We start from the raw sequence: 22,945 nt of genomic DNA on the forward strand, positions 1-22,945 counted from the left end.
AGCTACCGGCATGTGGGACGTTTCTGAGCACTGACCGGGGGGGCGGGGGAGGGTGTACTTGAAGATGTGCCTTGCTTCTACTGTTATCACTGTGACCTTGGCTAAACGTTAGAGTAAAGGGAGTTTGCAGAAGAGAACGTCAACAAATATTTAAACTAAAGGCTAACAGAAATCCTTTTAAAATCCAGAGCCAAGTGGGGAAATCTGCATGTGGAACTCATTGCCACAGTTTTAGCAGTACTCAAGAAATGATGAGATACTTCTATGAATGATTTAGAACATCCACTGTTACATTAGATAGGTTAATAAAAGGATATAGTCAGTCATGCTTCAGCACAGAAACCAACCACTAACTGACAGGGTGTTAGAAGAAACTTCCCCTGCAGGCATGTTATTCTATAATTGTTCATTTCAGGGATTTTAGCACTTTACAGTGAAGCATCTGATGCTGGCCACTGTCAAGGATTGGCTGTTGGACTAGATGGACTATGGGCCTTATGGCAATTCCTGTGTTTGCATTAAGAAATGTGCTTAGACAGAAACTGGCTTATAAAGTTATTCCACCAAATACAATTCATCTGTTCATGAAAGAGAGAAGATCTCTGGGCCTGGCCTCCTCTTTGCGCTGAAATATCCATAGTAGAAGGAAAAGCCGGGGGGGAAACTCTGGTTTGCCTAATGGAATTTCCTTCCCATTCTTCTTTCCCAGGAGCGCAGCTGGGAAGCCCCACCGAGCCTACCCAGGCTGCATACTGGCAGGTAGCAGGGTTGTGACTCCTTCGTGTTTTCTGGGCTGACTCCTTTCGTCTGGCATAATGGCTCTGCCTTGTCATTGGCTCCCTCCCCACACCAATGTCCTGTATTGCCTCTCCTTTCCCTGCTCCCATGTGGTTAGAAAGCGCAGAAGCGGGAGTTAATGCTACTTGAAGGCTGTATAGCTTTCAGCTCACTCAGAGAACGCCACCAGGCTCAGGGAGGAGCATGCCGCATACAGCAGCTGCTTCCCCAGCTCCATGCCATCCTGCCTCAGTAATATCCCCTTTCCTTCCTCTGAATCCCTAGTCACAGGCTATGACAGCAGCGGGGTGGGGATAAACGGAGCACAGCTGCCTCTCCCCACTTCCACACCCCCTACCAGATTCTGGTGGCTTTAGCTTTCCTCTGCTAGCACAGGTGGAAAGAGTGGGAGTACATGGCCCTTTGTGTTAAGTTTCGGAGTCTCTACTGCTTGTGATGGACATCGATTCTTGAGTCTGTCCACAAGGCTATTACATTTTACCTCTAAATTAGAAATAGTGATTTGTAGAGCCTTCAGTCTTCCATTCTCCTGTTGTTGTCCTACAGATGGAGAACTGCCCTCTTGTTCACTTTGTGCTTGAAGTGGGAAAGAATTAGAAATTATGAAAAGGGAAATATATGAATTTTATTATATATGTAGTCCTTTTTATTTAATTATTTAGACAGTAATGTGTTAGTGACCATTACAATGATGATTTCAGGTGGTGCTGGGTGTGCAAATGTCCCTTCCACAGACTAGTAGCTATTTACCTGCATATACAGTACTGGATTTTGCTGACTCTTCTTCTCACTAACACAGCTAAATCTAATGAGGCCAAGTGAGTCATTACTGTAGTTGTAGTCAGTAAAGAATCGGACATGATGCTTTGTTTGCTTATATGGCTTTCAAAGTTTGTACTTTTTTTTTTTTAAAAGGGAGGGAAAGTGAAACACTTAGAAATGTAATTTAATGCATTGGTTCAATGAGTTTAGGCTCCGTCTGCTGTGTAGTTGTTTGTAACGGAACAGAACAGCAGTGGGAGTTTATGCTACATCTGATGTTCTCGTGCTAGTTGCTGTCAGACACTTTTTCCTCTAAATTTGGTGGGGCAGATTCAACTTCTGGTTTTTTTTTTTTGTTTTGTTTTTATAAGGGGAAGCTGTGTAGAGCAGGGTTTTTCAACCTGTGGGTTGGGGACCCAAAATTGGGTCGATAGAATGTTTCAAAGGGTCTTGTGACAACTCCTGTCCCACGGGGCTAGCTGGGCTTGCCTCCCTACTCCGAGCATTGCAACCCCTGGGGTCCCAGTGGCACTCAGGTTCTGCCCAGCCATCATGAGGATGGGAGTTCCAGGTAGGCTAAATCTGAGTGAGTAGCATGGCAACCCCATGAGCCAGGTCACAATTCCCCTCACACAAATTTGGTCCAGTCAAAGGGGCGGGGCCAAATTTAAGCAGCGCTGTGCAACTCTAGAGGTTGCAACACCCAGAGTGGAGAGCCGAGCCAAGCCCAGCCAGCCCCACAGCACAGGAGCTGCCCCTGTGGGGTGAGCGCTGGGCAGCACCCAACCCCTCCTCCCTCCCCCAGGGTGGGCAGGATCCTACCATAACCTCACCCCAGACTATTTACTGGGTTGCAAGAGGCCATAAACATTTACAGGTGGGTCCTGAGCCCCAAAATATTGAGAACCACTCGTGTAGATCATTCACTGTTTGATCAGACCCTCTCATGTTTGCATGTTACAGTTTTTTCTTTTTCTTTTTGCACTTTTTTTGTGGTGGTGGGAGGCAGGTTATATCATTACACATTTGGGTTATTAATAAAATGCCTAAGTATCAGTCAGTTGGCACCTCCTTGAATCTGTACTCCCTGTGATGTTTCCTAAAGTTTTTAATGGGGTGCCAAACTTCAGAAATGCTATGAAAGCTTAGCTTGATGTACCATTTGTGTTTTTTTTATAAGCCAAAGTAGGTAGAAATATACTCATCCATTTTGATGTGTACATGCATATGCATGTTTACATGTAAACTAGACCGAAATTTATTCTTCGGCACAAGCACGTTCATAGCAAATATAAACAAGAGCATGCTGGAACTCTGACAGTATGGGTTTAAATGAGTTTTTCAATCCATAGCAGCATCTAGGCTTTATCCTTATTATGACTGAAATTGCACAAGCAACAGTCACTGCTATCAATAAATGTGAGCCAGAGCATTTCCCTCTGTGAGCCATGCTAGCCAAATCCTGCTTGTGATTACCTATCTGGTCCTATTCATGCTAAAAAATTTATGGTATTCAAGCCCTATTTCATGATAATGACCCAAATATGTTATAATATGTGTGGCCTTGCCTGTGTAGAAAGAACCAAACTGTGTTTTAATATGTTAAGGATCTGTGTTGGGTGCATCTACACTAGTAAATGTGTCTCTGTATTACATCACTGTGGAAATGACTTTATTACAAGCATTCTTACTACACATTTTTTTTTTTGCATCTGCAGAGCTTGCTGTTCACTAAGTTATTGAAGTTTAGTCTAATTTTGATTATGAACCAGAAGTGAATAATGCATCAACAAAACTGAGTGTGGTTGCCTTTTTTACTTACAGTGTGTTAGCCCAACAGTGTCTGTAATCAGCAGTACTATTCACGCATGGGGGCATGCTCGGAACTAGAATTAGTGGCCCAACTCTGCTGGCTTTCATGGAGTTCAATCTCTTTATGGTTAATTTGGCCCACAGACTGATTGCTTCCTCTGGTGTTTTCCCACCATTTCTGTATTTTTATTTAGAGGTGTATTCCTTTGTTTTACATTGACCCATCTAAGGACTCCTTCTGTATTGCTATTTTTCCATTTCTTTAAAAAAGTGTCTTAAAAAACATAACTTGTGTTTTCAATCTTGTCCAAAAATTGAGAACTGAGGGGGAAAAAATTCCTTATAGCACCAAATACTGTTTGAATTTAGTTCACTACAAAATCATTCAGTGAGAATGCTGTTAACGACTAGACTTGTAACTAGAATTACCTGATGAAATCTCCCAAAATACTAGTATCCAATACATTTTTAAAATAGGTAGAGGATCACACTAGAAATGTAATAAACTTTTTTTATTGATTCTTTTTGAAAAAGTAAAAGATGTTGATGTTCAAGTTAATATTGCAGCCTCAATAATGCTGTTGTTTCCTAAACAGCACGCATCTTGGTATTCAAATGTTATCGATCAGTTAATAATAGTCTAATGAATTACTTCAAGAAGAACCAAAAATCTGCAGCTATAAACACCATAATACCTGGATTCTGAGTAAGGATACTAGTGACAGGCTTGCTGCAGCAATCCTTACTCCGGTGAGTTTTGCCTAAGTAAGGAGTTCAAAGGTGAGCCTTTTAATGGTAACATTATGCTAATACTTCAATATCAAATATTTGGAAGTGTAAAAGAGCCTGATCTATCCTGTGGATGTTTTTACCAATCAAAGCAACAGCGTGAGGCTATGCTTGGACTCAGTTGTAGTAAACACAATGCAGGCTATCCTCATGTGGTATTCGTGTTCATGTTTTAGTAGACTTGTTCTTATGCCCTGCATCCAGACTAGGTCTCATTCAGTCAGGTTAGCAGCAATGCCTTCTGGGAAAACCATTGCTCACACCATTCCAAACTGTGGTGCGCTGTGGGTGATTATTAGCTGCCCTCTGGGAGCACTTGTGCAAGCCCAGGAGGATTATGGTCAAACTTCCAGAATTCCTTCATGATCTAGAAGCCTCCATTGACTTATTTCCCTGTTCAGCAACACCTGGCTCAGTCCCCAGCTGTTTCTACGCTAACCAACGTGATCTAGGCCAGGGGTGGGCAAACTTTTTGGCCCGTGGGCCACATCTGGCTTTAGAAATAGTATGGTGGGCTATGAATACTCACAAAATTGGGATTGGGGTGCAGGCTCTGGCTGGGGGTGCGGGCTCCGCGGTGGGACCAGAAATGAGGAGTTCAGGGTGTGGGAGGGTGCTCCGGGCTGGGACCAAGGGGTTCGGAGAGCGGGAGGGGATCAGGGTTGGGGCAGGGAGTTGGAGCATGTGGGGGTGGCTCAAGGGTTCATGCTCTGGGCAGCGCTTACCTCAAGCAGCTCCCAGAAGCAGTGGCATGTTCCCTCTCCAGGAACTACACAGAGGCACAGCCAGGCGGCACTCCTGCGTGCTGCCCTGTCCGCAGGTGCCACCCCTGTAGCTCCCACTGGCTGCAGTTCCTGGCCAATGGGAGCTGTGGGGGCGGTGCTTGGGGCGGGGACAGCTGTGGAGCAGAACCCCCTGGCTGCCCCTATGCGTAGGAGGCAGAGGGAGGACATGCTGATTTTTCCAGGAGCTGTGCAGAGCGGCTCCCGATCCTGCTCCTCGGCTGGAGTGCCGGAGCAGGGCAAGCCCCAGAGCCTGCTCTCCACAGGGAGCTTGAGGGCCGGATTAAAATGGCTGGTGGGCCAGATGCGGCCTGTAGGCCGTAGTTTGCCCACCCCTGATCTAGGCGAACCTCTTGTAGGTGTTGTGGAGAATGAGGGAGTTCTGTGTAGTGTTTTTCACAAATCTCATTTACCCCTTAGATTATCTATTTGATATCAACCTGCTTGAATGGCAGGAGTTAAATCAAAGGAGGCTGTAAAGGGGGAAACCAATCCACAGGAAATGAAACAATGACAAAGATAAAAAGCTCTTTGAGGAAACAATGGGGGGTGGGGGAGCTATCAGTTGGGGAATACCCCAGCCGGCTCCATCCAGACTAGAGTGGCTGGCTCCTTCCAGCATCTTTGAGGTTTAGGATCCCATTTGATCTTAGGCTCAGCCTTGGAAAGAGGCGTTGAGTGAGTGGCCGAAGGCTACCCAGGGAATGTCGGTGAAAGCTGACCGCTGACTGACTCACAGAGACGGGGAGCTTGCTGCAGTAGGATAGGCTGCTTCTCCCTGCTAGAGACAAAGTTAACTGGGCTGAGGGAAACTTGCAGCAATTGGCAAGGACAGTCGAAGGTATAACTTAAGACCCGTGTGTGGGCCTCTTATTGTTTTTCCCCTTTGCTCTATATGTTTTGAGGAATAAAGAAGGCTTTGTTCTGAAGACACCGTGTCTGTCTGTGTCACTGCAAACTTAGACTGTCACACGCTCCTGAAAGGAAAGTATTACAAGTGCCAAAACCAGGTTGAGCCTGTGTTGTTAGCGTGGTTCAGAACCGAGGGGCTGACATCCAGAGTGGTTATGCTGCATGGCTCCCCTCTGAGTGAGGTGCAGGAATGTAGTGTAGTCCCTTAAGCAACATACTTCAGAGGGACGGAAAGGGTTCTAAGGTGGAGTTCACGGTAGAGCCATAATAGCGGGATCTGGTCAGTTTGGTGATCTTGGGGCAGTGGAGTTTTGTTACAGAGAAGCCACATTCACAGTGTGGGACAGCCAATGGTAGGCTAATCTGATAAACGTAGTGTAACCTTTGCGCACACTGGCAGTGACGTATTGACCTGACATAGTGGAGCCTAAAGGCTTGTCTACACTATCCACTGGATCGGTGGGCAGCGATTGATCCAGCGGGGGTCAATTTATTGTGTCTCTAGTATAGACACGATAAATGGCCCGCTGAGCGCTCTCCCGTCGACTCCGGTACTCCACCAGAACGAGGAGCGCAAGCGGAGTCGACTGGAGAGAGTCTCCTGTCAACACACCGCAGCTAAGACACCGCGGTAAGTAGATCTAAGTATGTCGACTATTCAGCTATTCACGTAGCTGAAGTTGCGTATTTTAGATTGACCCCATGCGGTAGCGTAAACAAGCCCTCAGTTGTGCTGAAGCTCCTAGGCTACATAGCATGTGTGACTACACTCAGTTGGGGGACTCTTGGGCACAGATGCAGGGTGTACTAAATTCCCACTGAATGCGACAATTGTGTTACAACATGACCAAAAAACCACTCATCAAGAAAAGTTCAGTGGGGTCACTCACTGTAATAAGCAGAAGGGATCTGATTTTTCTTCAGACTGGTGTACATTGGGAGCAACTCCATTGAAGTCAGTAGCATTATACCAGTTTAAAAGTGATATGAAATGGACTCTGGCCCCATGCCATGCAATATATAACCGCAAGACTGGACCCTTAGATATCAGAACCAAACTCAACTGCTTCTTTAGCAAATGTTTGTAGTAGCAAACTCACTGGCATGCAGACGCTGTAAGTTAATTGTAAACTTGAATTCCAAGGTACAACAGCCTCTGTGGTCTGAATGTATCGTATAGGCAACACACTCGGCGCCAGATTCTACTCTTAATTACACCAGTGTAAATCTGGAGTAACTCTGTTGAAAGTAATGGAATCACTCCAGATTTCCACTGGTCTAACTAAGAGAAGATTTGGGCTCAGTGGAATTACTCCAAAATGACACTAGGCCTAACACATATCAGAATCTGGCCTCCCCATTTATAGAGGAGTTAATCACCTAGTGAATTAGTAGCTGTTGTAGCACCCAGTATGTGCCTTGACGTTTTATGAAAGATATTGGAGAAAATCTATTCATAATACTGTTTGAAATGTTAAATCTAACAATTATTGTAGGCCAAATCTGCTCATACCTTCTCTGGTGTAAATCCACTGAAATCAAAGGTTTACTCAGGATGTTCACTGACGCAACCAAGAGCAAAATCTGGCCATAAAATTTAGTAGATGTAGCATGTGAAAATTATTTTAAAATATACATAAAAATCTTTAGTGGCTTATGAGAATGCTGAAACCTGCTGAAGTCTTTGCTATATCACAGTTCAGTTCAGCAGTAACATTAAGTTACTTTTTTTTTTGCCTTCAAGAAAAGATTTGCTTCCTTCAGGCAGACAGAAGGTTATCTTATCTGCTGGATAATATCCAGCCATCAGAAAGACTACTATTAATTTTTGCCTGCTTCCGATCAATTCATGAGCCACTTATCAATTCAATAAATGGTTCATGAATTGCTTTGCAAATCTGGTTGAGTGCTACCTTTTGTATCCCAACAGGAGATCATAGGTATTATTTCATTTGCTTTCCTCAAAATGAGAGGCTGATTGTGAGGGAGGAATGGGAAAGAACACTAAGATATGAGGAGGCCTCCAAAATACACAGCTCTGGTGGAAATGGACAAGCACCAATGCTTCAGGTCTAATATTTTTGTAATGGTGTATGCCATAGCCATGTGAAGTGGAGTATCATCTAAAAGACTAGAAACTTAAAATATAAATTACCTGTCTTTTTAAATTATAATTTAAAAATTTGTAAAATCATCAGTGGTTTCTTATTGTTTTGGTAATTTTCATTTTAAAATGTTTTGACTTTGTGGATTTTATGTGCATGCAGCTTCCAGTTAAATTCAACTTTTTTCAAAAGTATGCTTTTTTTTCCTCAGTGCTCTGGTTGAAAATTGCAACACGACCATAAAATGGATTGATTGCAAATCATTACAGAACATTTTGAACATAATACCTAAACTTGTCTTGATATTAATGACTGATAATCTCCTTTATGTTAGGTCTTCAAGCTTTATTGTCCCAAAGTACTGGTTTAGTGGACCAAAATGATCTGAGATGCTTTTGGGGTTGCAGCCAAAATGTTAAGGTGTTTGTATTGCCTTTTATAATAGTGTCTAGAAATACATTTTAAAACATAATCATTTAGGTAACTTATAACAGTCTTTCTTTTCAGATAACACATGGTTCAAAGCTTTCCCCCCCCCTCAAGTCTTTACGCATTTGAACATACCCATTTGGCCTAATATTGTGCATGGGCATATATCTGTAAAGCCAAATCTAGGATTCTATAGAGGGGAGAAAAATCACTGTTGTGATTTTTTTTTTTTTTTTTAACAGAAAAATCATTTCCCAGGTTAAAAAAAAAAAATATTTCCAAGATGAGAGAGAACAAGTGTGCACAGTTTTCTCTGCTAATTTAATTAAGTCTCTATTAGTTTGTTTGTTTGTTTTAAACTACGTAACCTTTTTTGGAAAGGTGAGGTGTTGAAGGGTGGGCACTGTAACACTGAGAGGAAGTTTGTGAACTAAGAATTTTAATAATAATCCAAGCACTGCCATTGAGTTGCTGTGTTGTCTTGTTCATATGATTTAATTTCTCTGTATCTGTTTCCCCTTCTGTAAAATGGGTGTAATACATAATTAACTGCACAGGACTTCATTAGTTGGTGTTTGTACAGTGCATTGATCAAGGGGTAGTAACGTTAGTTAATATTATCACTATTTTTCTGTTCATAGAGGGGGATGCGTGTACCATGTTTTTCTGTTTGTAGTTTTAGAAGCTACAATACAAAACTTTGAAAAACCAAGACACGTTCTTAACTCTGAAATAGAAAAGATAAGGGTCTAGGCCAGTGGTTCTCAATAGGGTACCCCTGGGGATGCGCAGAAGTCTTCCGCGAGTACATCAACTCATTTAGATATTTGCCTAGTTTTACAACAGGCTACATAAAAAGCACTAGCAAAGTCCGTACAGACTAAAATTTCATACAGATGCTGACTTGTTTATACTGCTCTATACACTTACTATATGCAGAACTAGAAATACACTATTTATCTCACTTGGTTTATTTTATAATTATGTGGTAAAAATGAGACATGCAGTTTTTCAGTGTAATTTGCTGTGACACTTTTTTGTATTTTGATGTCTGATTTTGTAAGCAAGTAGTTTAAGTGAGATGAAACTGGGGGGAGGGAGGGGTGGTATACAATACAAATCAGCCTCCTAAGCGGCATACAGTAGTCCAGAGAAGTTGAGGACGACTGGGCTAGGCGGCCAGTGCTTCCTTTTGCAGCCCACAGCCAGGCTCCATGAAGGCTTTGACGAGGGGGGGGTATCATCAGGACATTGCTGACACGTTTCTAGAGAGCTTTGAGGTTGCAAAGAACATTTCCACAAGCAGAAGGTCGCTTACAAGCCCCCTGCTCTGCCCTGCTTGTGGTTTTTCTTTTTTTTCCTGTGGTGCATCCCGGATTCAGCGGGGCAACTCGCTGGGATTTCTCCTGGTTCACCTCCCCGGGGGAGCGCCTCGCTGTCTCCGGCGCTGGGAGGGGTTTCTAGCTGCTGCGTGGGGAACCCGGGGAAAGTGCAGCCCGACTTCGGCGACCAATGGGCCCCGCCTCTTTTCGCACATGCCGGTGAGCGAGGCCGGGCAGCGCTCCGGCCAGCGCCCGCCCTGCGAGCTGCGGGGGCAGGCCCCCGGCCGCTGTCCCTCCGGCGCAGCCGCCTCCTGCTCCCGCCCGACTTGCGGACCGGTCCCAAGCTGCCGGCGAGCTCGGATGCTTGTCATAGTTGTGGCTGCGCGGCGCTCCGCTGGCCGGCTGCGCGCCAGGCCCCCCCCATCTCCGCCTTTTGTCCCCGCCCGGGGGGGGCCGCTGCTTCCCCCCCGCCCCCGCCGGGAGAAGCCGCCCACACCCCGGCAGGTGCCCCCCCCGGGGGAGGGGGCTCGGCGTGCGGGGCTGCCGCCGGCGGCCACCCCCCCGCCCCCCGGGACAGCGGCACGCGCAGGCGGCGACCCCGGGGAGCGCAGCTCCGCCCGGCCCGGGGAGGCGCCGCCGCCGCCGCCGCCGCCGCCGCCTCCCCAGCCCTGTGGCGGGGGCGGGCGGGGGCAGAGACTAGCCCCGGGGCGGAGCTTCGCCGTGAGCCCGAGGGCAAGGGGCTCGCCCCAGCCTCTCTCGCTCCTCGCGTCACTCTCTGTGCATGGCAAGTGCGGGGCGCGCGGGCTGCTCTCCGCCCCCCGGCCGGCCGGCCTGCCTCCCTCCTCCATTGTATAATGCTTCGTGAGCGCGGCGGCGGCGGCGGCGCGGAGAAAGCCGCGGCTTAAATCCTCCAGCTGCCCCCGCCTCCCTCCCTCCCTCCCTCCCGCCGTGCCGCCCCCAGTCCCCGCCAGCCGGCGACATATGGAGCGGGTGTAGCCGAGGCGCGTGCAGACCCTGATGCTCCAGTTCTCAGGTGGAACTGCATGTGGTAAGTTCAACTCATTGCGCGGCCGGGGGGTGGGGGTCTTTGCTGTCCAGCTGCCGGGGGCTAGGGGCGGCTGGGACCGCAGGTGCTGGTGAGAAAAGCGTGTGTTTGTGGTGTGTGTGTGTGGGGGGGGGGTGTCGATACGCAATAACACAATGACACTGGTGTTGTGTCTACAAACAATCGATTTCCCTTGGTTAGCACCAAAGACAAAAACTCTGCAAGAAGTCGGGTGTGTGTGTGTGGGGGGGGGGTTAGCCATGAGTCCGGTGCTTTTTGCATTATTTGTAACCCTCGGGAGCTGGGCTCTCCCCCCTCCGGAGGCGGCTGGGCTCTGAGCGGGATGAGCAGAAAAGAGGATCCTGTTAAAAGGACTGTCTCCAAATGTGCAGAGTGTGTGTGTGTGTGGTTTAAATGCGTACGTACTTTCTCAAGCGGGGGTTGTTGGGCAGCGCTCTGGTAGCGCTGCGCGCTAGTGTTCCCAGAGCCATGTTTACCTCCAACTTGCAGAAACAGTCTCTGCTGTAATAACTTTCCCTATGGGCCGGAGAGCTCTGGACACCGGCAAGAGACAAGGTGCAGTGGAAGCTGCATCTTGCAGTCTGCCCCCCACCTTTCCTCCCTCCCTTCCCCCATTGCTTTCAGACCCTGGCAAACAGGACTTGGGAGTCCCACTGGAAGTGTGTATCTTTGCAGGGCAAACTAAAGGGCTTGGGGGAGGGTTCTGAATCTAGAAGACCTTAGATGTGTTGGAGCTGAAATGACTTACCCTGGTGGAGGCTCTGCTTGTCCCAGATAGGTTACAGAACAGCTGGATTATTCCATGCTTGGTGTCTGTGTGGCATCAGGACAGGGGGTTATTGTGTCTTTTCATCGAGCAGCAGTATATTTACGTTTTTCCTTGATAAAAGCAATGCCAGCAGAAGAAAAACATGCGGGGGGAGGGGGGGTTAGAGAACAAGATTCAGGAACGTTTTAGAGGTAATATCAACACACCAAGGAATACACAGATTTAGGGAATGTTGGAAACATTTTATTCAAAGCAAGAATTATTTTATTCTCTTGCAGTGCCCATTGGCTTTAAAGTGACTTCTGCTTTATTTGCATGAGTGTTTTGGGATTTGTAAAAGTAGATTCCTGGCTGTTGGGGTATCCTGAGATTTTAGCACCACTTGTGTGTCACTCACTGTTTTTTCTAGAAACATGAGTCTTTCAAGGAAAAGGCATTCATTTGTAGTGCATATTACATGCTGTAGTTCTTGTATTTTGTGAGGTTTGTATTATAAAATGCAAGGAGATTTTTGATACGAAGTACCAAATTGTTCATATGCAGTTATGGAGGAGCCAGGAGTGATTGATTACAGTTTGGACTCTAGTTCTGATCAGCTGATGGTGCAAAATGAAACTGCCAGTTTCAGTTCCTTCCCAGGTGGAGGTTAGTGCCTTTACAAAGTTGTGACACAGAAAGTGATATGAGTTGCTGTGCCTGGCAGTCCTGGTTCGGAGGAGTCCAAAGCAACAGTCAAGCACCCGTCACCCAGGGCCTATCTATTGTGTACTGAAATCAATGGACAGACTCTCACTGACTTCAGTGGATGTTGTATTCCGCTCCAGCAGAGTACCTGTAATCCTCACAATGCAGAGGCCTGATTCTCCCATCATACCAATTTTACATGAGTGTAACTCCGGTTAAGTAAATGGAGCCACTTCTGATTTTACATGGGTTAAAGTGACAGAAGAATCAGGTTCATAGTTTGTCTTTTCAGCGTGCAGAGATTTACCTGCATAAAACTCTCTACATCCAGATGAAGTGTATAGAGGGTATAGAAATTGTACACAAGGGTTGTGTGAACCTTACCTAGCTTTCTGATCCAGTGTCATCAGGATTTTCACATGGTAAAGTAATTGCATAACTAATTGAGTTTTCTTATAACTTGCTGCTTAACATACATATATTGCTTTATAAACTAAGCAGTTGATTAGGTAGGCTAATTAAAAGTAGCTCTTCCTGCTCACAGTAAAAGTGATACTTTTTTCATGCATAATAAAACAAGCTTGGTGTCTTCTGAACCTAATTTACCTTTATGGGCTAGTATTAATACTGTCACTCCCTTTATTAGAGACGGAAGGAGGATTAGTAACTTGTGGTGCCAGACAGGTACATTAGAGCATGTATCCTAGGGAACACTTCCATTGTCCAAGCAAGTATTGCAGCATCTAACATAACAGCTGCAGTTTCCTCCTTTAGATAAGCCTGATTCTACTTCCATGTAAGTCAATAGCAAAACCTCCAATTGTCTTCAGTAGAAGCAGAATTACGCTCTTTAGAGAATGAAGCTATTCCTTGTGCTTCTTGAAGTACTCCTTTTGATTTTCATGTCAAGCTGATTTTTATTCACTCTGAAGTTGTTTAAAAAACAAAAGAAACTTCTTAGCCTAAACATATGTAGGTTTGTCTTTATTTAAAACAATTACAATATACAGAATTAAACAGGCGTATATGCTGATTTATTGTGAAGTGTAACTGTGTTCCTTAGACATCTGCTAGTCTTAGCATGATTTACCCAAAAGATAAGATGAGTTTTTCACAATGCTTTTGGTGGAAGTAATACAAATAACGGAGAAGACCCAAGTACTGAAAATGACTTCTTAAAAGACATCACACAACTGGGCACAATGTACTAAAAACAGTCAGCATGAAAATTCAAACTTTGTAATGTAGGTTGACATTTTCTTTAAGTGAAGTTTCACCTCCATTGGATACAGCAGATCTTAGTAGTATCTAGTTGAACTACTTTTGCTAACAATTAATGAGCCTTTTTTTTCTTGAGAATCATTGATCTGGAAACCAATTTAGAATGTTTTATATTTCACACTGATGTATAATGCTTTGCCATAGTCCCTGACTAGGAGTGCTGAAGTAAGGCAGGGTAATCCAGAGTTGTGAGGACCATTTTTGCATTTAGGTAACACATACTAAAGTGTAGCTTTTCACAAAAGAGAATGCATCCCTTCAAAAGTATAGACAATCGTCTGAAGACCCACTTACTTTTATAAGTTCTGTTTAATGCAGGTATACTTTCTTGTGAGTTTAGTTCATGTTTGTAAGCCTGGCACAGAAGGAGACCGCTTCAGTGGCAACAGTTTCTTGCACCCTCCCCCCTCCGCCCCCAATCAATCTGTGCCAGAAACAGCAGACTCTGATTGCTGAGTCCAAAGATCATGAATGCACTAAAAGAAAAGAGAGCAAGGTCCAGTTTAAAGGGAAGGCAGCTGGTAATAGGTGCAAATACTTAGTGTAGCTGAGCCTCCCACTAATTATTAGTTTATAAAAAGTGGAATCTGCAAATCTAAGAATGAATGGTAGGTGTGTTGGTGTGGGGTTTTTTGGTTTTTTTTAATAGATGCAATTGACACATTTCTACCAGTAATTATTTTACAAGGACACTGATCAGTCAGGAGGAGTATAGCTGCTTCTGAACAGAAGGGCCTGCTTCTCCTATAATTTTTTATCTGCTGTAAATGAAGTAAACTTTAATGTTTGCCACAACTGAGGTATTCCTTTTTTTTTTGTTTTGTTTTTTTTCAGCATTACCAGTGCAGTCAGCAAAAAATAATATGTAATGTAAACGGAAAACAAACTGTTACCGCAACATTCAGATTGCAGTGTCACTGAAAAGTCCAGGGAAGCCAAATTAAAAGTGACCGTACAGCCTTTAGATTGTAAGCATTTTGTGGTGGGGTGGTCATTTTGTTCTGTATTTGTATAGTGCCTGCCACAAGGGGGTCCAGGGCAATGACTGGGGTTCCTGGGCACTACCCCAATATAAATAATATGTGCATGTAGGTAGGTAAATTATATGGCTAGATTCTGCTCTCTGTTACACTGGAGTAACTCTATTGAAGTCTTTTTGAGCCAGAACCTCAGTCCCATTACAGCCCCGTTGTCCCTTTTGGAAAAGCTGGAATGGTCTCTAGTATTGGGCTTTGGAGTTCAGTTTTTACATTACTTTAAGTGTCATATGTCCCATTCTGTGTAATCAGTGAGAGCCAGATCCTACTTGTCTTACTTACACATCAGTGAATGAGCCGGATTTGGTTCCATTTCCTGTGTTTCCTGTTAAGAAAAGAACAGCATAAGAGAAGTGTTACTACATATATAAAAATTATATGAAGCAGATACAAATGCATGATAGGAATCTTTAAAAACTGCTGTTTAAAAAACAGAGTGACACAAAATTGTACTGATTTGATCAAAGGAATTTTGAATTGGGTAGGTTTAGACCCTTCCTTCTGTTTGACACGTGTTCAGTCACTACAGTATTTAAGTGAAGGATTTCATTTCCTCAGATTTAATACCTGACAGGATTATCTGTAACAAGCAAAACATTTTTCTTTGAGCCATGATTTTCAATCCATGGCAAAACAATCATGCTGTAGGATCCAAACAGACTTTCCACTGAAATGTGATTTGTATCTACGATTTGCTAATATCCAACTTTTTCTTAGCATTTCACACTGGTCTTTTTGAAACACTCTTTCCCTTCCAGAGGAGGCAATAAGATGGTTGAGTGAACTACACTATAGAAAGAAACGCCCATGATTGGCGGTAAACTATGCGGATATGTAGGGGTGGGGGTTGGAAGGAGTGTGGAGGGCATATTCGAAGCAGACTGTGCAGCTGCTGCAGCAGGTCTGACTAGTTTTAAATGCCTAGAGGCAGCTTTGTCTTAACTGTAGGTAGCTGCAAAAATGAAGTTCTTAAATGTAATTCATAAGTATGGCAGCATCTTCCTGTGTTCTCATGCACTCATATTTTTCACAGGTGCTAAGGGGTAGCCCCTCCCCCTGGAAAAATATTTGTTTCTTTAAAATATATAATATTTGTATATTATTTTAAAAGATACATTTTTCTTTTATTAGAGTAAGTTTCTTTAATTCATCATAAAAAGGAGACTTTGGTACCCATGAAATCCACCTGAGTGTTTTCAATAGTGGTAACTTTGTTTCCTTATTGCATTGAGGGGTGTGTGTGTGTAACAATCTGCAGTATTTAAGCATTATCTCTAGTGTGATTTGCTGCAAATCAACCCTTATCCCCTTGCCTTTCCTCTCACCAAGAGCAGTAACTTATATCACTGACCGTCAGAAGGGCTTTGAGCAGAGCTACTTTAGTACCCCACCCTCCCATGGGCCCAGTAATTTTGCTTCTGTTACCCTCCTGCGATCAGATACATCGCCTCTGTTACTCTCCAACCCCCGTATATTTGGGAAATTGGTTTTTCTAAGATTACACACACCCTCATTGCACAAAATATTGCAAATGTACAGAACGGAATATTATACCTTTTTGTATTTTTAAACTTAAGCCTTGGTTATCTGGTGTGTTGCCCCAAATGTGAGTGCAAAAAGACATGCACAATACACAGTTGCTGTGTTGGGTTTTGTTTTTTCTAGTCATTGTAACTCTGAAAGAAAACTAATGTAATGGGGAACTTTGGCTATGGTGTATAATTTGTGTCTGGCTTAAAGGGGAAATGCAACTTAAAACGCTTTCTCTTTTCTTTTTATTCTGTTCTTCTAACATTACTTTTCTGTGAAATGTGGGCCAGCTTCCCATCCCCCAAATGCACACACAGTATCAGTGTTTAAATTACAGTATTCCAGGCTAACTGACCTGCATTAGCCAGGCTTTTAAATATGGAATTGATCCAAAAGTGTGCCATAAAATAGAAGTGTTCCAAAGTAGGATAATTGGATAAAACCATGTAGGTCTAGCATGACAATTTTTTCCTGAGGATTGAGGATATTAGCACTTTAATTACTGGACATTATGCAGCTCAGGTGGGTTAATATTCATAATTCTACTATTTTTGTGTGTCTTTTTAGTTATTCTGACTGTGGAATCAACCAGATACCATGAAAATTAAATCTCTCTGCCTCTTACTTGCCGTTGCCATAAGTTCATTATAGTTCAATGCTAGCCAAAGTTCCCTTTATCAGCTTTCAGAATTCTGCTTCAGGAAACATGAAAACACACGCTGTATTTCAACAAATGCAAGAGCTTTAGTGCACTAGATTGAAAGGCCAACAGTTGTCCACTTTTCTAACCTCATTTAATGCTGTCTTGGCAAACTTTCACATCTTATCTTCGGGACCATTTTTTCTGCATGTGTTCACATGTGTGGTAGAGGCAGGATAATAGCTACTCCTCCCATTAAAATAAATTAAAATGTTTTATGCTCCTTTCTACATATTAGTAAGATTTTTTAATAAAGAATCTGCATATTATTACAAGTATCAGAACATTTGAAGCCCTCAGTTTGCAGGACCTGGCACAAAAATAACAATTACCTCTGATTAGATGACGTATGTAAAACTAATGATCTTGAGGATTGTTGTGACCTGTCTGTTTGTTTAAAGCAATCTGTGCTTCGCTTATTAAAGCAAAAAATGTTGAAAACTACTCCAAAGCACATAAGAACAGTTGCTTTGAGAACAGCATCATGGAAACACTTCCTGTTGTAGTCTGTTCATGGTTTTTTACTTTCAGTGGCAAGAAACTGGTTGACATATGAAACCTACAAGACAGAAGCTAAGATGATTTCCCATTGGTGAGATGTAGTTTGCATTTTATGCCACACTTTTTTTCTTAACAGAAAAAGAAAAGTCAAGTTGCTTCTTTTCAGTTTGACTGTGGTAACTTATGCAATACTCCATTTTCAAAGCTATAATGTGCATTTTGGCAAACGCTTCATCTTCTGTTTTAAGGGGGGAGTTCCCAGTGTGTTTTATTAAGAGTCTACAATGTGAGGGGAAAAACAAGGTATCTTTGGGGAAAAGACTCTATGAAAAGACTCTATGAAAGCAAGGACTCCATCCAAGTAATTATAAATACATGAGAAAAACTACCTTCCATTATACACAAAGGGGTCTAGTCTCCCTTTGATGCACACATAACTCCCATTAACCTTTACAGGAATTGCATGCATCCAGGGGAGAATAGACTGAAGACTTTGGATCTTTAAATACACTAAGTACATCAACCAGACCATGACATGTACATGCCAATAAAGATGTCTTGTTTAACCAGCTGAACATGACACAGCACAGCATAACCCCCTTGTTGAGCACATTAACAAAATCACAAGGGAGGAGGGAGGGAGGGATAAATAAATATTAAATATTTCAGCATCACCCTTATCCTCTGTGTGCAGTAGCATACCGTGATCACAGTTGACAAATGTTAACTGTGACAGGAAAATGTATTTTGTTAGTGTAGTAGGCCTTTCACCTGGTTTTGGATTTAATTTACAATTAAGCTGCTCCTTCCTGGTAGGCTCTTCAGCACATGGATTCCTGAAGGCTCTGAAGTCAGTGGGAATGGAGGACAATCAACTGGATTTGGCCCTAAAGCAGTGCCCAGTCATCTTAACTGCTGAGGCTTCCCAGCTTTAAGAAACTGGGACCCTGGTTCTCCAAGTAGAAGTGTATGATGCTGCACAGAGCCCCGTGGGTTTCAGTGCGGTTCCATTCAAGGGCCTGCCCATGTGGTTCTCCTTGCAGGACTGTGGCCTATAGCGTTGCTGACTACTGGACAAGAGAGCCCCTTAATGGGAGACATGCTCAGAGAATCTAAAATGTGGAGACTTCGTACCTGACTTCAGCCCCCAGAGGTAACTTTGAATAGGCCCCATGGCATATCTTCACATAACAAAAAGCATAGCCTGTTTTTTTAATAAGATGTGGATTATTCTGCACAGTCCATGCAGCTTGATTAGTCTTGGATACTATTCAGTTAATGCATTTCTTATTCTCTCCCACAGAAGAAGTGCAGGGATCCAAACCGTGGTGCTTGAGAGATTGCTGTTACTGTACAGTGGCAGCACAATTCACTGCACCATTTGAAAGGAGTTTGAACCATGTGTATACAGCATAATATAACTTGATTCATGCTTGGCAGACCGGACAACTTCCTTAGCCCTGCCACGTGGAGATCCGAGTTTCGGAGTAACCTCAGTCTCGCTCTTCATGTTGGCTGAGACGAATCCTTGCAGAGTTGACGCTCCTGTTCTGCTGGGGGAGAATGTGCTCTTTTTTTTTCCCAGCGCTCCAAGGCGGCATTGCAGATTCCATGTAGGAACCTGTTTTTGCCTTCATTGGTTTGCAGTATGCGCAGCTATTCCGGCGAAAAGAGTAACGAGGATAGTGGACAAAGAGGTGCCCCGGGATAAGGCTACGTCTGTGTAAATATTTCCCCCTCGCTAACGCCAGTGGTAGCAATGGTGTGAATGGGCTGCCAGTGTATTTAACAGTGTTATCTACTTCTGCCCCGAGTAGGCCTAAATTGTGCCTGTGATCATAGGTTCCATGCTAGCGCTCCCACTGGTGGAGCTGAGCCAGTTAGCAATGGTAGCAAATTTTTGCATGAAACTCCCAAAAGGGAGAAGGCTTGAGTCTCGTGATCACATTCACACTTGACTGATGCCCTTGTTCACTGTTTCAAGGAGGCAAAAGAGAAGTTCTACACAAGGTAGAATATGTCAGAACTGACCTTTTGGCTAGCTGGAGGCGCTGGCATAAAAATAATGTGTATTGTCTCAAAACAGTTCGTTGCTGCTTTAAAGACAGCTCCCTGCCAGACAGTAAGCACTGTTTGGTTGGTTGGGTTTTTTAAACGTTAATACTTTATTCTAAAAACACATCGCTTGTTCTCCTTTGTATCAGAAAGAAGATCCTTTTTCTGTTTCATTCATCTGTGCCTTTATACTGCCTGTGTTATTTGCTCGTAATTTCTGTTCAGGTGGCCATTTTTAAAGTGCCTAGTCTTCCTTCCATATACAGCACCTGTGTACTTTTGATCACCTCCTAATTCTTTCAGTATAATTTTTAATGGCTTAACAAGCAAAGGAGGGTAAATTTGACTTCAACTTGTATTAGGGCAATAAAACTTAATACAATTTCTTAATATTAAAACGCTCTTATTAACATACAAAACCTGTTCCTCTTTCAAATGATTATTTAATGAGGCCCTAATTTATTTTAAATGATATTTATTGGAGCCTGTTTCAGCTTCATCTGACATAGTTTTGTTTGCTGAGTGCAGTTTGTCAAAAACATTAAACCAGCTTCTCTTCTTCCAAGAGAAAAGGTTACACTTAGCAAACTGACAGCATTAGAAACTGTTTCTAATTTAATAGAAGCATATGCTTCCTGCAAAACTTAGCAGACTGCAAGAGTAGAGACTTGCTTAGAGTGGCTTTGCCTTTTTTAGCACAGTAAAAACTGTTGGAGATTTAAAATGAGAGAGTTGCGGGCAGGAGGAGGAGGGGTTGCTTGCTTTAGTTGTTCCAAAAAGGTTAACCTTCTGGTAGGGTTTCAATAATCTGCAAGTTTAAGAAACTATCGAGAAAGTATTGCGGGTGGTGTGCATACAGATCTCGGTCGAAATGCAGTGTCTGATCGTTAATAAACAGCAAGAGCTTGCCTTGCCCTCTGGGCCTCAAATAGTACAGTATGCAACAAGGGAGTGCAGGCAAGGCACGAGGATGGAAACAGTAGTATCGGATTACAGTTTCAAAATATCGCTGGAACACGTTAGCTGGCTTTACACTGTTGACTTGCTTTATAATTGCATTGCTTATTTGTTAGGGAAAGCTTCACCTTACTTTCCAATTAACATGGATGTCACTGCAGGGACCTCAGAACTCCTGGAAGTGCAAAGTAGAACTCCAACGATAACTGCAGGACTTCATATGTTCCTATACTGAGATTCTAAACTTCCTCTGGCATCCTATCATTACAACTTCCATAACTTTCAGTACACTGCACTAAAGCCTACTTATGATCGCTACTAAAAATTTCCCCTGTGGGTTTTTTGTTTTCTTTTGTTTAAGCATTATTATTAAATTTACCAGGTGTCAGTGCTTCCACTTCAGTATCTGTGTAAAACCAGCCAGATTTTCAGAAGAACTAAACACACACCACGGCCGTCTATGGTTGGGCATGACTGGCACCTCTGAAAATTCTGGCTTGAGTTGACGTGTATGGGGTGCATTTGTACTAGCCTCTACAACTGAGGTTTAAAACTTGCTTTAATGCCCCCCACAAAAGCAAATGGGGAGAGTAGTTTCATACAGACTACACAGCAAAACCACCTGGCATTTACGGTTATTGCTAGCACTGTGCAGAGAAGGCTGGTGAATGTGAATGATGCCCTGTGCTCTCTGAGAGTGCAGCGCTGAAACTTTTTATATTCAATGGAGAGAGTTTTGTGAATGCTTATTAAAACAAATATTTTTACTCCTTAAAAAAGTCAAAGGGAACGCAGGGGGTGAGGGATCCAGCTGAGGGTGCAGGTTCTGGGGTGGGGCCGGGGATGAGAGGCTTAGGGTGCAGTAGGGGGCTCAGGGCTGGGGCAAAGAGTTGGTGTGTGGGGGGAGAGGAGGGCTCCAGCTGGCGGTGTGTGGGCTCTGGGGTGGGGCCGGGGATGAGGGGTTTGGGGTGAAAGCTACCCCAGAGCTGCGGTGGCTAGAGAGGACTCCCCCCAGCCCTCTCTCACCGCAGCAGCCCGGGGCCGGGGGAGAGACGCCTCTTCCCGCCTGCATGGCCCTTGATAGCTTGCTGCGCAGTCACGCAGCTTACAGGGAACTTAGGTCAGAACGGACCTAGAACTAACAACTTGGTATTAGAAAAAACACACTGTAAATGGGAAATCCTAACTATTAAAAGTCAGAGAGGAGAGCAGCCCCAATATTGTCCCTTTCCATATAGCCTTCCATCTCTTCTGGCTTCTCCCACCCGTCATGTGCCCATAATATCAAGACCTAGGACCTGATTCTTGCCTACAGTAGTGTAAATCTGGAGTAAAACTCCTTTGGAGTAAGCTGAATCACACTGGTGTGCAGCCTGCATCAGTGAGATCAGAATCAGACACTAAGAAGTCTTGCAAAAACAGTTAATGTACAAATTCGGAGCCAGCTGCAGCATATCAAATCTAGTTGTGCATTGCCATGCAATACGTACTGTACTAGCTACCTAGCGTGACATTGCTATGCCAGGATTTGCCTTTGTACCAAGCAAACAAAATCTTTAAGGAAGTGTATATTTAAGGACTGTGGGTGTTTTTGTTTTGTTTTTAAATCAACATAATTTGTTCTTCCAATTCCTTGAGCTAAAACCCAGTAAGTATGGATTTTTAAAAAATACAAAGTGAAATGAGAAATGAATGCTAGATTTGTTAGCTTTCTCCAGCCAGAGCTGAGTAACTGCTTTTTACCCTTGGTAATTACCCTTCCTTGCTAGCTTTAACAAGTGGTTGTGGGAGAAGGGGTCCCCACTGCTCCTTTAGGAGGTTGGAGGGCTTCCATCTAAATGGACAGATTTAATCTTCTAACTCCTTCCTCTGGCCAGTGGTGGTCATAGGCTGGCACAACCAGTGACATCCTTGCCAGGAATTTAGGGGCCAGATCTTGGGCCCTGCTTGGGCAACACAAAGCTGGCAGGTCTGGCTCTGTGAGGGATTCACTCAAGGGTGTGGTTGAGGGGAAAGGTATATGGATAGGTGTGCTTTTGCTCTGCTTGCTGCTCACCGCCCAAATGGCCTCTTGAACCCATAGGTGGCTGGGTATAATTTAAGCTTGTCCCTCTGGCTGCCCTGACCAGCCCTAGGATCTGGGAATATCAAAAAGGCTTAAAGTTGCCCACTCCTGTCCTTGTGCCAAACACAGATTGGCTGGATAAGAGGCTCTGGCCCATGCTGTTGCCAGTTAAACTACCCAATAGACCCAAAATACCCTTTACTCGTGGTCCTGTGGCATTGCATGCCAAACCCTGCTTCCATTGAAGTCTGTAACAAAACACTGACTTCAGTTTCACCAGAATTTGTCCCTCCGAGATTTGAAGTCGGGAAGAGAAATAATATTCCATGTTACAGAGGCAGCGCAGAAAGTGCCTCAAAAACTTAAAATCTCAGCGCGATCACCACTGAGGCTTGAAAAGCTGCATACTCAGAGTTAAACAGAGAAAATTTCCCCAAATTCCCTTTTCACCCTGCAGGATTTCGGCTTTAGTTCTTTTCTGAGAGAAAAGAAAGTGAAATAATCCATTTTTCTCCTCTTTTAATTTTTATGTAAGTGCTGTGGTTTCAGCTACACAGGATTTCAGTCAGGAAGTAGACGCTGCCAGGTC

General features: G+C 43.8%; 1 protein-coding gene across 4 annotated transcripts in view; it reads left to right on the forward strand.

Moving 5' to 3' along the window:
- SERTAD2 (SERTA domain containing 2) overlaps positions 1-22,945 on the forward strand; it is a 97,617-nt gene that overhangs the window by 60,726 nt on the left and 13,946 nt on the right. Inside the window, exons 1-2 of one of the 4 annotated variants that reach the window (XM_077814037.1) lie at positions 10,732-10,759; positions 12,090-12,191. The exons of 2 other annotated variants lie outside the window; for them this stretch is intronic. The gene's annotated coding sequence lies outside the window, so the exon portion shown is untranslated. Of the gene's footprint in view, positions 1-10,639; positions 10,760-12,089; positions 12,192-22,945 lie in introns of those variants that run through there. One more of the 4 variants, XM_077814035.1, reaches the window with a different exon arrangement.

Source organism: Eretmochelys imbricata, chromosome 3 (genome assembly GCF_965152235.1).
Source record: "Eretmochelys imbricata isolate rEreImb1 chromosome 3, rEreImb1.hap1, whole genome shotgun sequence".
NCBI classification, from domain to species: Eukaryota; Metazoa; Chordata; order Testudines; family Cheloniidae; genus Eretmochelys; species Eretmochelys imbricata.